General features: G+C 38.9%; 1 long non-coding RNA gene across 1 annotated transcript; it reads right to left on the bottom strand.

Annotated features, from left to right (window-relative positions):
• Positions 1-14695: 14695 nt before the first annotated feature.
• LOC131247002 (uncharacterized) lies at positions 14696-18686 on the bottom strand. The gene is made up of 4 exons (XR_009171542.1): positions 18462-18686; positions 18158-18331; positions 15086-15158; positions 14696-14886 (listed from the first exon to the last, which is right to left on the bottom strand). It is a non-coding gene; the product is annotated as an uncharacterized LOC131247002 (long non-coding RNA).
• Positions 18687-19124: the final 438 nt, after the last annotated feature.

Here is a 19124-nt window from a genome sequence, read left to right on the forward strand (position 1 = left end):
GGAATGGTATCATGACTATGTCTTTTGGAAATTTGACATTGGAGTCAAACATTTTTTCAATAACGGCGGCAACTCAGAGGATGATGACGATTTCCACGACATTAACATGATTGACTCTTTCGTGGAAGATACGACACCTCGAACCTTATCCCCAGACCATCTAGAGACGTGCCTGGCCCACTCCCATGATTTTGATGATGACATGATTAGGGAGACGTGCGCCTTGATACTGCACCGGTACTTGAAGTTAACCGATGGAGGCCACAATTTGAAGAATTACCACAAACCGATGTAGTGCCTCTACCGTCTAACCTCAAGCCGCCAAAGCTTGACCTAAAACCTTTGCCCTCTGATTTTAAATATGCCTATTTAGGTCAAGATGAGACATACCGGTGGTGATCTCTGCCCACCTGGAGAAAGAACAGGAGAGTATGCTTATATCTACTCTCATTGAGCATAAAGGAGCCCTAGGATGGACGATAGCGGACCTCAAAGGAATCGATCCCTCGATTTGTACTCATCACATATACCTTGAGGATAATGCAAAAACCGCTCGGCAACCACAACGTAGACTAAATCCAAACATGAAGGAAGTGGTTAAGGCCGAGGTTCTTAAACTATTAGGACGTGGGTATTATATACCCTATATCCGATAGTCGATGGGTGAGTCCAACTCAAGTGGTCCCTAAGAAGTCCTAATCACCATCGTAGCCAATGCTAATAATGAACTCGTGCAACTAGAGTCACTCTTGGTTGGAGAATGTGCATTGACTACAGGAAGTTGAATACGTCACGAGGAAAGACCACTTTCCTTTACCATTCATTGATCGGATCCTGGAAAGGTTACTGGTCACTCGTACTATTGTTTCCTTGGCGGGTATTCGGGCTACAACCAGGATAGAGATAGCCCCGAAGACCAGGAAAAGACCACATTTACATGTCCCTACGGCACCTTTGCCTACCGAAGGATGCCATTCGGACTATGTAATGCCCCGCCACCTTTCAGCGATGTATGCTTAGTATCTTTTCTGATATGGTAGGGCAATATCTAGAGGTCTTCATGGATGATTTCTCTATTTACGGTCCATCTTTCAGCAAGTGCTTGGAAAATCTTAAATGTGTGTTGAAAAGATGTGAAGAAAAGAACTTTGTACTTAATTGGGAGAAGTGTCATTTCATGGTTCAAAAGGGAATTGTCCTTGGGCATATCATCTCGTTCAAAGGAATCGAGGTAGATAAGGCAAAAATCGATCTTATCTCTAACCTACCTCCACCCAAGAACATCGGAGACGTGCGATCCTTCTTAGGACACGCAGGATTTTTTACAGGTGATTCATAAAGGACTTTAGTCTTCTCTCTCGTCCTTTATGTAATCTTCTTGAAAAGGATGCTTCGTACGAGTGGACTGAGCAGTGCCAAGAAGCTTTCACCAAGCTTAAGGGCACGTTAACCACTTCACCTACACCCAACTCGAGCCTTCCTTTTGAGCTTATGTGCGACGCTTCGATTATGCTCTTGGGGCGGTCTTAGGCCAAAGGAAAGATAAGCGGCCCTACGTCATTCATTACGCAGTAGAACTTTAAATTCTCCCACGTGAACTACTCGACTACGGAAAAGGAACTCTTAGTGTAGTGTTCGCCTTGGACAAATTTAGGTCCTACTTGATCGGATCCAAGATCATTATCTACACGGATCATGCGGCACTTAAGTATCTTCTTTCTAAGAATGATTCTAAGCCCCTTGATACGATGGATCCTTCTACTCCAAGAATTTGATTTGGAAATTAAAGATAAAAGGGAGTAGAGAGCGTAGGTGGCCGATCACCTTTCTCGCCTTAATACCTCGATTCCCTTGAGGCGACCCATATCAATGATATGTTCCCCGATGAACAACTTTTGAGTCTCCCATTCACCTTGGTTATTGATATTGCTAATTATCTTGCTACGGGTGCTATACCGGCACAGTGGACTGCGTAAAATAAGAAGAAATTTTTCACCGAGGTGCGCAACTTTTCTGGATGATCCTTATTTATTTAAATATTGCCCGGACCAAATTCTAAGGAGATGTGTACAGGACGATGAGCATCGAGCATCATCTCCTTCATCACTCAGAGGCTGTGGTGGTCACTTTTGCTAAAAAGACCACGGCCAAGATTCTCCAGTGCGGCTTTTCTTGGCCCACTATGTTTAGGGACACTCATGAGTTTTTGCAAAGCTTGTGAGCGTTGTCGAAATTGGGAGCATTGTCCGTCGAAATATGATGCCTTTGAATCCCATTCTTATCATTGAAGCATTTGATTCTTTGGGGCATCGATTTCATGGGACCATTCCCCAATCGTTTGGGAATCTGTATATTTTGCTCGCCGTGGATTATGTCACTAAATGGGTCGAAGCGATTAGTGTCGAAAGAATGACCATCGCACGGTCATTAAATTCCTAAAAGAAAACATCCTTTCTCGATTCGGACGCCTCGAGCCATCATTAGTGATGGGGGCTCACACTTTTGTAATAAACCATTTGAGAGCTTAATGAAGAAATACGGTATCTCTCATAAGGTGAGCACCCCATACCATCCTCGGACAAGTGGACAAGCTGAGATTTTCAATAGGGAGATCAAACACATTTTGGAGAAAATGGTTAACCAGATCGTAAGGATTGGTCAATCCGATTGACCGATGCCTTATGGGCATACCGTATTGCATTTAAAACTCCTATTGGAATGTCTCCCTTTAGACTTGTCTATGGGAAGGCTTGTCACTTGCATGTGGAGTTGGAACATAGAGCCTACTGGGCTATTAAAATATTAATTTCAATCTGGACAACGCTGGCTCACTACGCAAGCTTCAATTGAATGAACTTGAAGAAATCCGGAATGATGCGTACGATAATTCGAGAATTTACAAGGACAAGATGAAAGCATTTCATGACCAACACATTTTGCGAAAATCATTCACGCCGGGTCAGAAGGTCCTTTTGTACAATTCTCGATTACATCTCTTTCCGGGTAAGCTTTGATCTCGTTGGACCGGCCCTTACATTGTTATTACTGTTTTCTCATGGGGCCGTTGAGATAAGAGATCCCGACAATGGCAAGGAGTTTAAAGTCAATGGACATCGATTGAAACCATTTGTCGAGAAATTTGATTCGAGAGGACATGTCCATGCCTCGACTGCTCCTGTTTAATTGATCTCCTAGTTCGATGGAGGTATAGGTAAGTTTCTGTTTTCTTAGGACTAGGGTAGTTGCTTTATTTATCTGGCACTGAAGACGGTAAACTTAGTGCTCTTGGGAGGCAACCCAGCTCTTCATTTCATTTCATTTTTATCATTAGTTAGTTCAATGTTTGTGGGTAACATTGCTGCAAACCCTCACGAGACTACAACTCGTCCACTAGGGGTAACCTAGGGGTTTAAAGGCTTGTTGCATACGCTAGATGCAATCGAGAGCACCTGCGAAAGTGGTATAGGTAGGATTGTATTTTTATTATTTTATTTGTTGGTTTCTCTCTTGTGTTGACCGCTCTTACGTAGAAATCTTTGAAAAGCCTCTTGATTCTTTCATTCAGGTACTATCTTTCCATCACTCTTATTTTTCCGTTGTCTCATGTGCATTGCATGTCTATTTCTTTTTACATTGAGGACAATGTAGATTTTAGGTTGGGGGTGGGAGATTAGGTCACCTAATCAGCATTTTCTTGATCTTGAACAAAAGTTGTGAAAATTTTAAAAATTTTTCTGACATTTTGTTGAAGTCGAAGTGATTTTGACGGCCATCTATGGCACTTAGAATTTCAAGATGCGTGATGTTGGTACTTTATGACTCTTGGATTCAGTTATCTATTAAATTTCACAGTTAAGTTTGAATTATTAATCCATTATTAGAATTTGTAAACATTGGTTGAGTCATGAATTCGCAGGACACATCTCGCTTGCATATTAAGGTTTCAGTTCGATATTAAAGGATTAACTTGGGAAAACTGAAAGGATTGGGCAAATGGTCTTTACCTTAGGTTTGCTCCCTATAGGTGTAGATTTAATTCCCCATGAATGATATGTGAAAAAGTTGGGTGTACAGACTTTACCTTAGGTTTGCTCCCTATAGGTGAGGATCTGATCCCTCTTCTTGGCGTTACTTCTAATGAAAAAAATCAAAAAATCAAAAAAAAAAATTAATTAAAAGAATAAAAAGATAATGTGTAAGCCAAGAAGAGTTATCGTGAATTCTCTCAGTTGTTACCAATGATATCCTTAAATATCAAGGTAAATCTTAATGTTGACAAGTCGAGATTAGATTATACATTCATGGATCTCAATGGTTAGAATTTTTCTAATTAATGGAATAATACTTTGAACTTGATTATGAAGTTTACCATGTACTGGAGTCTAGGAGAAAGTAATATCCAACAGTCATGAATCTAAAAGTTCTCGTATCTGGATTACTCTGCAAAAATCACTCGAGTTTATAAATTGTTCTGTAATTCTCAACTCATTTTTCGCATACTTTGCTCTGGACTAGATGCTGGTTGGGGTTGTGTTGAGGGTCAAATATTGCATATCGACCCATTTATTGCATAGATTTACACGCATGATACCGCTTAATGGCCCGATTAATCGTGTTTATAATGCAGAGTGTATGTACGAGCATTGGACCAAAATGGGTGCTTAAAGCATGGACTTAACGCTCGATGACACCAAAGCGTGGGACGGACTCCAGAGACCCAAGATCAACGGAATTACACATCAGGGACCCAAGAAAATCAAGGAATTGAAGCTCAAGTGGCACGAAAAGTCATCCTTGATGCAAGATCATAGGGTTCCCACCATCCGATCATTCGAAACTTCATACGTGGCCTGAGGACCATAAACTAACCGTACACGTCAAATTTCAGCCATTGGATCCTCGTGAAAGTGGCTGAACTAACAGATCAGTCCATAAAATCCTGATTTGGGGCCCACCCGCTATCCAGATACGCTTTAACTTTGGTCCTCACGGTTCAAATGAAATGGAGAACAAGATGAATGGTGTGGATTTCTCATAATCATTATACAGTGTATATACTACACTTTTTACACTAAGAGTGCATGGCAACACAGGGACGTCTCCCTTCAAAATAGAACTCCGTTTCTGTCATGAAACAGAGACTGCGGATGATCTCAGTGGGCCATCATCATGGTCCAAATGCTCAATCCGAGCCGTCCATCATGCAGAGGGGCTCGATTTAGCCAAACCCATGTTGACTTTATGCACTCATGCATGCACACTTGTTGGTTTCAATGGTCACAAATGGACTGCCCTACAACTATTGCAGCTGATTTCTTTCGTGGGTCACGCCGAATCTGATCCAAAACCGTCCCTTCCCAACTGAAATTCCGAGAGGAATTCAATGGACGGCTTGGATCTCTCATTTGAAATAGACAGTGAGCCCCACCATGTCACAGCGAAAGCCTTTCGCAGGCCCTGTTTTAGCGCCGGACGCTGGCCGATTTTTTGCGAGCTGTGGTGTGTGTTCGGCGATGATCATGTGGCTAATCTGAACCGTCCATCATGAAAATGGTTTGCCGAAGATTAAAATCATGAAAGTATCAAAGGTTGGGGTGCACGTACGAACTCACAGTTCTCAGCCAAAGGAGAGCCCCTGCGTTACGAGATTAAAGGACAACATCGGTTTAGAGGGGTTGTGGGCCACTATGAGTGGATGTCCAAACAATCCACAACATCCATCTGTTAGGTCATTCAGAACCGTCCGTAGGGACGTTCCCCTTTTTTTGGAAATACACCGTTGTGCACAAACCAAGCCAACGGGATTCCAGCCGTTCCGGTTACGCAAGACAGCTAGCTGCGTAATCTTGGCAGCTGCGAAATCTCTGGAGCTGCGCAATCTCTGCAGGTGCGTAAACAAGCTTCCCAACCTATTCCTTTTGGGACTCAAGACTACCAGAGGGGTTTTCTATAAAGGATAATAAAAAAAGCTGGGAGGATTATTAAAATATCGGAGGGAGCTAGGGAGAGGAAAAAGAGGAGTCGGTTTTGGTTGTGAACGAGAGAGAGGAGCTCGGTTTAGGAAAGGAGTTGCTGCTGCTGCACGTGAGGGAAGTGGGACTGGCAGCAAGAGAGAGAGAGAGAGAGAGAGAAAGAGGAGCAGAAGTCTGTGCTCGGTTTGGTTGCTGCACGTCAGAGAAAAAGAAAGAGACACGGAGTTTGGTGGCTTGGGTTTGGGCTGGAACGTGAGCAGAAACTGGACAAGCCTCGGTTCTGTTTTTTTTTTCTTTCTCTTTCCTTTATATTTCTATTATTTAGCCCATATCATGTGTGGCTAAACCTCTTAGCTAGGGCTAAGAGGTGAAGCCTGTAGCGAGATGGGAGACTCCATTGTATGCTGGTAATTTAAATTTCTAAACTAACTTTGATTTTGGTTTGATTATTAAATGAATATTTCTTTAGTCTTTTATGGTCTGTTGTGACTGAAATTACAATGGGTTTGCAATGGTTTTGAGTATTTCTTTTCCTTTTTTTTATGAAGTCAGGAACTCCTGTTGTTCATCATTGTCCCATGGGCATGGTAGGATGACAGTACCCTTTCTGATCTTCATATAATGCTGATCGGTTGGTAATTATTTTAATCCTGTTGTTTGCTTTGTCTCCTGGGCATGGTTAGATGATGGAATCCATTCTAATTCATATACCTTTCATCTCTTGAAAACCAGATCAAGTAAGTTCAGTTTAAATTCCATAAACATTGATGCAGGCATAAGATCTCCTTGATCTCTACAAGTGGATCCTCTGAATCCCTAGTTTCTTCCTCTGAATTCCTTAAAGTTTTAGATAATTCTTCCACAATTATTTCTTAAATTCTATTTGGTTTAGATCACATCTTAGTCTAGTTCTAGTTCTACTTGGTTTCAGATAACGTACAGGTATCAGTCCCTGTGGATTCGACCTCGGTCTTACCGAGTTTATTACTACATCACAACCCTGCACTTGGGGTGTGAACAGGCATGCACACAACATGGTGGGCTCCATGAGAAGTTTAATAAGCTGGTGAATAACATTTTACACACAAGACAATCCCATGATGTCCTATGGTTCAAAAATAACAATGAACGGTGGTGATCTTACGCCATCCCAACAATGACCTCCAAAAGCCCCCACCTGCCATTTGATTTCAATGAACTGTCAATTTGGGGATTGTTCCTTTTTTCTTTTTCTTTTTTTTTTTTCTTTTTAACTGCTTTAGCAACTATTGATGCTTCTGTGGAAGATTGGAACTAGATCTAGGTCATTATGATCAGCTCTGAGATCTGATTTCTCCCATTCTAGATTTGAATCAGTGTGGTTTGTTGCATTGCATGTCCTTGCTCCAAGGACATGTATATTGTATACTTGGTTCTTCAACTTGAACGAGTGGCCTCGAGGAGGGATCTTGCTTTGAAGTCTCAATTGCATGATAAAAACACATTGATTGGTGTTCTTGATGGTTAGGCCAAGGTGTTAAGACATTAAAGGTACTTAAAAAACCTAATCAAATTGGGGTTCAGCTCTTCAAAAGATGGTAACTGAACCCGAAACCAGTCCCAATATGACCCAAACCCCCCTTGACAATACTATTCCCATCGAATAAGCCTCTTCATAGGATAGGTATCCCTTTTTCTTAACGCGGACCATTGGCATGCATTTGCAATGCACCTACTTCACTGTTAAACTCATCCAATAGAAATTATTCCTGTCGTAGATCTTGATCACGATGGCCACCATTTTAGTGAAAGGTCGATCTAACCTCCATGTTCTGCAAGAGTATCATATAATACTCGCATTTGCAGAGGGGCTCGAAACTAGAGGATGTGTAGTAACCTAGAGCCATTATTCTAATTATCGTACGAGTGGGCCCATGATTCTGATTAAGACCATGATTTTGGCCAACTATGCTTGGACCACACACACAGTAGAAAATCAGCTAAAGATTGGATTGCTAGGATTTTCTAGTCTGGAAATTTTTTTAGGGCATGTGGTTCATCCACAGTGAGGGATAGGATGTCCACGTTCTTGGTTCTTGAAAACCAAATCATGCTTGTCGCTTATTCAAATAAGTAGAAAAGGAAACTATGATAAAATTACAATGAAAGTGATATTAGATCAAAAGGATAACAATTAATTATACAAGAATATAGATCTTTTCTTTCCCAAACATGAATATAAAAGTTGTTCTTGGGTTTCTTCTGCATAACAACAGTTTTCTTGTTGGAATGTTTAGCTCTTTATGATACAGGCATATGATGTCGACAAACATGGTGTCGGTACTTTGTCGATTTGGGGGCGATCTCATTCGTAAATCTATTAATCTTTATTACAAGGGAGGCACGAACCGCATTGTTCATGTCGATCGAGCAATTGATTACCACAATCTTTTATTCAAAGTGCGTGGGATTTGCAAGTTGACTGACATTAGCAGCATTGAGTATAAATATCCTGGTCTATATTTAGATTCAATTGTGTCAATTGTGGATGATGACGATGTATCTAATATGACGAAAGCATTTCCTAAAAGTAGTGAGCCAATTCAGCTCTTTATTTCTGGTGCCCAAGACCTTTCAAAACCCATTACAATTTCAAGGTACTTCACTACAAATTTGTTCATGTTTCTTAGTTATGTAGTTTATGGATTCTTTTTTTTAAAAAAAAAAAAAATTTCTAATTATCTTTATTTTTTCAGTAATCTGATGTAGGATGTTGATAATGGAAATGTCCAAGCATCATTGTGGGGCTTACATGAAAGTAACAAAAGACCTTCCGCACATAATATTAACACCAATAATAATAATGTTCTAAGTGTGTCAAATGACTTGCATAGAATAGACTGCTTGTCAATGGATAGATGTGTCAATGGCATACCGAAAATGATGTCAATTTTAAATGAAGGCCAAGAATTTGAAAATGCAAATGCTTTCGACAAAGCTTTAAGGGAGTACGCCATACGTTCAAATTTCCAATACAAGCGAACCAGATCAGGTGGTAGCCGTTTTCAGGCGAAATGCATTAAAGACAATTGCTTATGGTGCATACATGCATGCAAGCTTGCTGACAAGTTTACAGTCCAAATAATATCCTTGAAGAAAAACTATACTTGTTATGCTGTGAATGAATCAACAATGTCAAACCCAACAATGCATTGACAAGCCAGTAGGAAATGGATTGTTGCTTTGGTTAAAGATCGGCTACAAAAAAATTTGTGTTGTACACCCAAAGATATTGTTGATGAGATTAGTCGAGAATACAAAATTAATGTTAAGTTATGGAAAAGCTTGGATGAGTAAAGAATTGGCACTAAAAGAGATGCACTCGGACCAATCTATTCAAGCTCTTAGGATGCTTTGTAAAGAAATTACGAGCACAAATCCAGGAAGCACAGCAAAGTGTAGTAGGTCATCTGATAACTCCTTGAGACTTTTTGTTACATATAAGGCTGACATTTGTGGTTTGAAGCAAGCATGTCGACCACTTGTAATGCTAGAGTGTATAAAGATAGAAGGAAGACACACAGGTGCATGGCTCCTTACCATGGCCATTGATGCAGAAGACGATGAGTTCCCAGTCTCATGTGCATTTGTTGAATTGAAGAATGTAGGAAATTAGAAAGGGTTCTGTGGTGAGTTGGCTCAAGTCTTGGGATGCATGTCTAAATTAACATTTACATTAGATAGGCAAGAAGGCATTCTTGAAGTGGTTAGTGGTATCTTTCCATACACATGTCATCGATACTCTCAAGGGAGGCTGGTTGAAAAAATTTTGCATATGTTCAATCGTTCGGAATTGGAGGAGCTTTTTACAAGGGCAACTTATGCAACGGATCATTCTAAATTCAATGCTTACATGCGTAAAATTCATCATAAATACAAAGAAGCATGGAATATTGTAAAGGATATTAATCCTAAGCACTGGGTCACTTCCCACTTTGAAAAGAAGCTTTATGTTTGGGAGGATTTTTTTATATACCGGATGAGCAGCTGGAGGGATAAGCTGGAGAGTTGGAGATGGATATCACTTCCGCCTTAGAAAACTTGCACTTTTATATGATAGAGATACTCAATGGAAGGTTTAAAAAAAGTTTAAACTGGGAAACAACCTTGGTTCCTAGAGCCAAAAAAGTTATTTCTGCAGGAGAGATGTGTTCAAGGTGTTATTACGTCTCAGGAAGTGCAGAAAAGTTTGATGTTCTTTATGAGGATGATGCAAATGCAGAGAAGATGGATCTTGAACGGTGAACATGCTCATGTTATTGGTGGAAAATCTGTGGGTACCCTTGCATACATACTATTCAAGCTATCCGATACAGTGGTGGCAATGTGTATGACTACTTTGAAGTGCATTACAATGTCGGCAAATCCCACAAGACATATTCAGAGGTTATTCATCCATTGACCACACGTTCACTAACCCATTCAGTACAACCAGGATGGTGATGAAGACAATGATGACGGGATGAAAATGATGTTTTAAAGCCGAAGGACAGGATGTCACACACAACACGGTGGTACAACAGTGCTTGGGCGTTGCGCCTGTGTCTTTGAGGATTCCGGTCCCTTCATGGACGTGCCATGTATTTGGCTCTGTTTGGTAGGCATCATAGCATTATGTAGATAGTGTTATCTAGATATGAATATCACTATGATGATAATGCATATTTAGTGCTTGGTGTGAACCTATTTGATGTTTGAATGAAACAAATTGCTATGTATAAATTAACGATGAACCATGTAAATTAATGTCTAAAGATATTGATGGTTCACAATGATCCATTCAGCATAGGTAGCATACTGTCCTATTTGGCAAAGACTCGGCAATATGGATGGCTCTGATCATTGGAAAAATCAGCAGGTGGGAACCGATGGGTGGAGACACAGGATGTAACATGAGTCTCCACAAGGCAAAACGCATGGATGCGAAATTCCATCCTCTCTGGATCCCATGCGATGCAATGTTTGTAGAATAAGCTCATTCTACAATGATTATGGTAGGCCAATCCAAAAAGGTCTCCCAACCATGAATCGGAGGTTTTTGGGTGGACATCTGCTGTTTTCCATGGTAGGCCCCACCATTTTTAATGCAATCTTCTCATCAAGTGAGTCCTACAAACACCTATACAATCATCAGGTAGGCCACACCACAGAAAAAACAATGGACAGCCATCCAAAAACTTCCAAATTCAAGTGGTGGGCCACATTGTTGGATTATTTTGATTTTTTCAGCATCCTACTTTCATGGTTGGGTGACCCTTTTGAATAGGTTAGATGTCACAAATACACAGCATTGGGCCCACATACAATGTTGGCAAAATGATTGATGTGATAGAGGTTCCAATCTCATACCACCTCCCACCATGTTTTCTGTGTTCGACACAAGGTGTTTCCCATACTGATGTGATAGAGGTTCCAATATCATAATTTTTAATTAAAAATCATTTTTTTCCTGAAATTCGAAAAAAAAAAAAAAAATGAGTTAACAAATCAGTAGATTAGGCCTCATACTGTTATACATGCTTGATTTCATGTTTGGAGTGCAACATTGCAAGCAATTGGGAGAAATTGGGGAAATTTCGAAAATTTCCCAATTTTTCCCAAATTGAGCCTCCTACGCTCAAATCTCGAAATCGAATGTTGAAATCCTTGATTTTCTATACAAAACATGAAAAATCAAGGATTTCTTATGCTTTCACACTTATTTTATACAATTTTAAATTATTTTTTTAAAAAGATCAAAACAAAAAATTACTCACTAATGAGAAACAGCCCAGATGCAAGAAAATCTTAAATCAAATTTCAAATGTGGGCTTTTTCTCCCAAATGGGTTTCTCTAAGAGGTTAGAAGAAAGATATCTGAAGAAAAATGGAGTAAAAAAGGGATTTTTAGGAAAGGAAATGTTTGTTACCTATGGATTATATTGACTATACAGATATCGTCGATGATTGTAAAAAGCTTTAAGAAAAAACGTCGATATCGCACAATATATTGTAATATCGCCGATACTTTACGATATTGTGCGATATTATCATTCGATATTCAGGAAATTGGGCTTTTTTTTATTTTAATTACCAACCAATTTCATCAAGGTGTTCCGTATCCATTACGATATGACCATAAAGGCCGATACGTATACGTAACAGCCATGACTGTTACGCGATACGGGGGTGAAAGGGGGCAGTTAGTTTTTTGAGACCGTATCAGCCATTACGGTGGCCGTAAAGGCTGACAATCACTTTTTTTTTTTCTATTTGAATTCATTTTTCTCCTCTTTTTCACTTTTCTCATTCTAAAAACTCTCTTATATCATTTTACAACAGATTTCAACCACTCTTACTATAGATTTTAAGATTAAAACTATGGATTGAAGTGATTTGAGCGAATAAAATCTTTGAGGGCCTTTTTTTTCAAAAAATTGAAAAAGCATTATTTATGCCTTTTTCTGATTTCTAGTTCTAATGCTTGATTGTGATGTGTAAACATTAGAGACATAATCATATTAAACAATTCACTAGACAGCCCGATACAACACTCTCACCAAAGAGTGGACCGTTACACTATCATATACATTTTTCAAAACAAAAAATGAATACATATTTGAAATATTTACGTTATTCTTGATTTTCTGGATATTTTTTCCGAATTTTTCGGCCAAAAGAAATTTTTCAATCGTTACGGGGGTCATAACGGTCATTACGTCCCTATATCGGCTATTATGGCCGATACCCGTATCGGTAATGGTGGTGACCTTTACAGCCACCATTACTGATACAAAATACCTTGAATTTCATATTTTTAACAAGCGATATCGATAATATCGGCCGATATTATTAATATTGCAAACACTGGCATCAGTCTCTGTGTCATTAGTTTTATATGCACCAAGTTTCCATGTAACTTTCTATTTGTAAGTAAACTAACAAGGTCCTTGAATTGTTTCATGTCCTTCTTTCATTTTTATTATATATTTCAAGACCTCAAGACAAGTAGGACAATTAGTTGAGATCGTGAGAGGAATGGTTTATATTACTTGGAAAGAGAACTAGTAGGTGTGGCAGTGCTTCCTTCAAATTCAGCAATTCAGTGGCATCATCCTTTGGGACATCCATCTCTCCAGAATCTACATATTCTCATCCCATCTCTTCCCAAGATGTCAAAGTTAGAGTGTGAAGCATGAAAGCTGAGTAAACATCATATAGTTCATTTTTCGTCTAGAATTGATTTAAGAAGTGATATTTCATTTAAATTAATTCATAGTGATGTGTGGAAAATGGCTCAAGACCCAAGTTTGTTAGGTTTTAGATACTTCATTCTCTTTATTGATAATTACTATAGGATTTCAAAATTTTTATAATGAAATAACGAATTAATTTGGTGCAAATTGTGCATGTTTAGGTTAAATAATGCCTTAGAATTTGTTTTTAAGGATTTTCAAACATATTTACAAAGTCAAGACATAATCCACTAGATTTCTTGTACTTATACACCCCAACAAAATGGGTGGTTGAACGCAAGAATAAACACATGGTGAAAGTTACTCGAGCCTTATTACTAGGAATGAATCTTTTATAAATCTTCTGTGGTGATGCAATTCTTACTGCATGTCATTTGATCAATAGGATGCCTACATTAGTTTTAGATGGCAAAACAACATTCTTTATGTTGTTTCTTGATTAATCAGCTTTTCATGGTCCTCCCAAAGTGTTTGGTTGTACTTGTTTTGCTCATATATTTGGGTCAAGTCGATATAAACCCTTGCTTCATTCAACTAAGTGTATTTTTCTAAGATGTTGACGTACTCAAAAGGGTTATTGGTGCTATTCCCCAACTCTAATTAAGAAGCATTTTGCAACTGTTGATGTAACATTCTTTGAAGATATTTCGTTTTACATTAAAGATTATCATATTGTTGATGCCAAATCTATGGAAGCTCCACTACCAAAGATACTTCCTTCAGAATTTGATGTTGAGATACCGTCGTCACCTCAAAAGAGTTTCACATAGACTTGTTATAGAAAAATGAGAAAATACCAAGCATTACAGACTATTCCTCTTTAATCTACACAGTCAGATATTGCACCTACTGAGATTCTTAGTTCTTCTGAGTCTCCTGAGATTACAGATGATCTTCTTATTGCAATCCGAAAAGGTAAATGTTTTTGCATTACTCATCCTATTTCCAACTTTATCACTTTTACCCATCTGTCCACGAATTATCGTAAGTTTTCCCTTACCTTGTCTACTGTATCTATTCCTAAGTCAGTCCAGGAGGCATTGTCCAATTAAAATTGAAAACGAGCTATGGATGAAGAGATGAAAGTCATGTACTTCAATGACACTTGGAAGTTGACTGATCTTCCTTCAAATAAGACTCCAATCAAGTGTACACAGTTAAGTTCCTACCATATGGGTCAATTGGTCATTATAAAGCCAAGTTGGTTGCTAAGGGATACACTCAGATTTATATAGTAGATTATGTGGATACATTTTCTCCAGTGGCTAAGCTTAATTCAGTTCGGGTTGTTATATCACTTGTTGCAAATTATGATTAGCCTCTCTTTCAGTTGGATGATGTGAAGAACGCATTATTACATAGAGACCTACACGAAGAAGTTTATACGGAGCAACCTCCAAGTTATGTTGCTCAAGGAGAGTTGTCTAAAGTATGCATGAAATTCACAATTGTAGATATTTGACGTGCAATTTGAAATTATATATCAGAACAAATGAAATTCACAATACTACAGGATCTTGCCACTTTACCTCATTATAGATAACAACTACAAGAAAAGTATACTATAAAATCTTCAAAAAGATTGAGAAATTCACACACCCATATAGAAAAGATGTTAGGATGCTCATCTCCATCATAATCTGAAAATAATTAGAAGATTAAAAAACAAAAAGAAAGATCTTCATATTCTCATATTTGAATGAAAACCAGATAACTAAAGGATGCATGCCTTGACATGGAATCCAAAACTTTGGAAAAAGAAACATATCAAACCAAAAAAAAAAAAAAAAAATCCCTAAAAGTTTTAACATTTCAAGAGAATGAAAGGAAAACAAGCACCTTCTATTAATATGGTTAGCCGATCAAAAGTAGGGAAGTTTGCCTTTCTGAAAAACTTGGCTTTAGGATGTGCCTATGATCAAAAGGTAATAGAATTTTATTAGTGAAATTCATGCACAAACTAATAATCAAAATAAATCATGCACAAACTAAGAGATATTGGTTTCACACTTCTGTAATAGCACAGAAATGATCATGCCAACCAAACCCACTTTGTTGAAGAAGTGTTTGGAGAATGTGATATAACCTTTTGAGCACTTGGTAACGACTTTTAATTTGTGACATCAAATTCTAACCCAAATCTAAGATTTGTATGCATCTCCAATGGACTTCCATGCTTCTTACACACCGAGGCATTTTGTTTCCCAATATTGGCTTGCTCCATTCAACTCTTTAACTAAGAAAGTGCCACATGTTTCAATCCAATCTGTCTTGCCACCGTCTTGGGAGGTGGAACGAGGTGCAGACATCTTACATTCAATGAAATTGAAAGGGTTACATTTTTTAGAATAACATTCATCATTGATAGCATTTTCTAGTAAATATTGGAGGGAGCATGAAAATTCACAACACAAATGCTTTCTTGGATCAAGTTAGAAACAATGGAACAATAAGACAGCAGTTTATGGATAGCACAAGATGACAAAATTCAAAGAGAAAGGAGGTTCAAAAAACAGTTGTTTTCTTTTTACCTCAAAGAGAGAAGAAAAGAAAAGAAACAATTGATTCATGCAAAGTTTAGAAAAAGAATAAGACTACACCCAGTGTTTTAAGTATCGACGATATCGGCCGATATATCCCACAATATATCTTGTATCCCACCTGTGCGATACGAAACGCAGCAATGGGATATATCCCATATCAATCCGATGAGCATTTTCGATTTTTGATCTTTTTTTCTGTAAATCATGTTAAATCAGTGTCAAATTGTTACAAATCCATGATTTTTCATGCTTGGGAGCTTCAATTTCGAGATTTGGAGGAGATGGGCTAAGTTGCAGAAAACTGAAAAAATCAAAATTTCCCAATTTTTCGTAAATTGGTTTCAATCTTTGTGTCTAAACATAAAATCAAGCATGAATGTAACTTGATCTAGTGATTCTTCTTTTGCTTTTGAATGTATTATTCATGTTTCCACACGTCTTCTTACATTTATAAATTATTTAAGTAGACTTTGAATATACGTGCATCAATTTAGTTAGACAACACATAGATTAGGAGCCCATACAAAGAAAACCTATTACGTGCACTTGTTTTCTGTAGTGTTTTGATTTATAAGTGTGTATTTTTGTCTTTTTTAACAATCACTAAAGTTTCATTGAAAAACTCGACCAATTTCCCAATGTTGCCCCATGTTTCCAGCAACAACGATACATTACATGATACAACTAATATATCCCATGTGATAAACGATATATATTTGTATCCCAAGGGTACGATAAGTTACGCGATACTAATATTTCGAACACTGGCTACACCTTCACTCAGTCAAATCTCACCTTTAAGATAACTTTCAGCTCAACACCTACAGGTGGAAAAAGTCAAATCAACCAGAGATCAACTTCAGAAGTATCTTCCTTAGATATGGTAACCTCTCAAGCTAAATTTTATGTGGGGATGTATTTTGGAATAAGTATCTCTACACTCCCCAAACTCTCTCTTTGTCATGCACCGTGTTAGTTTTGTGATTTGATTATGCAAGTGTGGCAGTACACTAAAAGAAACAGTGATAAGAGACAAGATATTCTTGCGGTGTGCTGAAGCAAATCAGATAGGAGAAGATAGTTTGAATCGTATCTGCTTTCACTTTCCCCTCATTTCTATGTCATGAGTAGGCGAACATTTTCACGACATACATGCTAAATCAGCACACTTGTGTGATCCAAACCATTCACCTTGTGAGGTCACTTTGAGCACACCCTAGCCAAAACATAGGCATCACTCATCAGATGCACTTCACAATTTATCTGATGAATAAACTGGCCTAATTTTTTGGCAAGGCTCTACTCACTGCGGTATGAAAACACAGCAAGAATCCAGATGCAAATGGAACTAGAGACTGTTTGAAGCAAGATATGAAAACACAGCAGCATAGCCTCAATTTCCCACACCGTGAGGACAAAAGGGAATCCCAATGCAAATGAAAATTGGACAGTTTCAAACCAGATATGTTAACACTGCAGCACACCCTCAATCTCCCACTACCTGAGGATGTGCAGGAATGCCGATGCAAGTGGAAAATGGGACTGCTTGAAACAAGATATGCTAACAATGTAGTGTACCCACAATTTCCTGCGGCCTGAGGACATGTAGGAATGCCCATGCAAGTCGAAGTTTTTTTAATTCCCCACACCCACACATACCAAACAATGGGTACTCAAACTCATGACCTCTGTGTTGAAACTTTTGTGAGTCTACCACTGAGCCATCAGCATAGAGCTAGAGACCCCATGCAAGTGGAAGTTGGGACTGTTTGAAACAAGATATCTTAACACTGCAGTGTACCCTCATTTTCCCGCCACTTGACAATGGGCAGGAATCCTGACACAAATTGAAGTTGGGATTGTTTGAAGCATAGCCTCAATTTACCACCACCCTGAGGATATGCATGAATCCCAGAGAATATGGAAATTGGGATGGTTTCAAACGAGATATATTAACACTGCAGGGCACCCTCAGTTTACCACCACCTGAGGACGTGTGGGAATCCCAATGCAAATGGAAGTTGGAACTGTTTAAAACCAGACATGTTAAAACTGAAGCATACCCTCAATTTTCCCCCCACCTGAGGATGGGCAGGAATGCTGATGCAAGTGTAAATTGGCACTGTTTGAAACAAGATATCCTAACACTGCAGCAAACACTCAATTTCCAAATGGAAATTAGGACTATTTGAAACCAGATATTTTTAATGCCACTGCCACAGATGCTGGTGGATTTGGGGCAGATTGGGTGTTCCCCATGGCTACACAACGAACCCAATACAATCCAATCTGCTGGAATCCCAATGCAGATTTACATTGGGATATTTCATTGCCAAAAGAAAAAAGAACGATCGCATGCACGTCTTACCCCCAACATCCCGCCCGCCCCTGTTACGAGCTGGCGGGAATCCCGACGCGGATCCAGGAAGGAATTTCTCGGGATCCCATCTCGGAAATGCACCAGGATTCCCGCCAGACGGCTGTCAGCAGCTGATTCCAGGCCATACTGATTTCTTGGTGGAGTCCCGAGCAGCTGCACAACCTAGAATTCGATCTCAGTTAGAATGCGAGTAGCATTTCACGAATACATTCCCGGAACTGAAACACAGAACAAACGGATTTGAAGAAAACATCAGCAATCAAGATAGCAGAAATGGAGCCTGGGATCGAACCGTAATTGACGGTTAATTTGAAAGGGAAAGAAGGCGACGGTTAACACCTCCGAGAATGGGCTCACAGTGATGGTAATCCAGCAGCCGTCGATGATCTGACGATTCGGCTTCGCCTTTGCCTTCCTCTTTCTCCTTTCCCAGGAGAAATAAAAACTGCGGCAGTGAAAATAGAGAGGAGTAATTTGATACTCTAGAGACCGTGATGGTTCGTACGCATGCACTTAAAATTCGTACACTTCGACATGTATTTTACTCAAACCATTCTGTCCAAAATGGACAAAATGTAGATAGCTCGTAAACACCCCTAATGGCCTGTTTGGACACTGGTTTTAAGTTGTATTAAATGGGATTGCATTATTAATCCCATGCTTGGAAGGAATGTGAAATAGGATCAAAATTAATCATAGGCTTTGGAAAATAAGCCTTGTGTTGGAAAGTGTAAGATGGATTTACTAACCCCACAAGATGATGGATTTTTGCTTCATCCAAATTCACTTCAAGTGTAATTTGAAACTAAAATTTGAAATTTATTTTTTAATGCATCTATTTCCGGGATATACTCAATCCCAAGACAATAACTTACACATACATTTATAGTAACTTTTACAATTCCATCTACTATAATCTCACGTAATGCAACTGGCCAAACAGGCCCCAATGAGA

This window comes from Magnolia sinica, chromosome 1, assembly GCF_029962835.1.
Source record: "Magnolia sinica isolate HGM2019 chromosome 1, MsV1, whole genome shotgun sequence".
In the NCBI taxonomy this organism is placed as follows: Eukaryota; Viridiplantae; Streptophyta; class Magnoliopsida; order Magnoliales; family Magnoliaceae; genus Magnolia; species Magnolia sinica.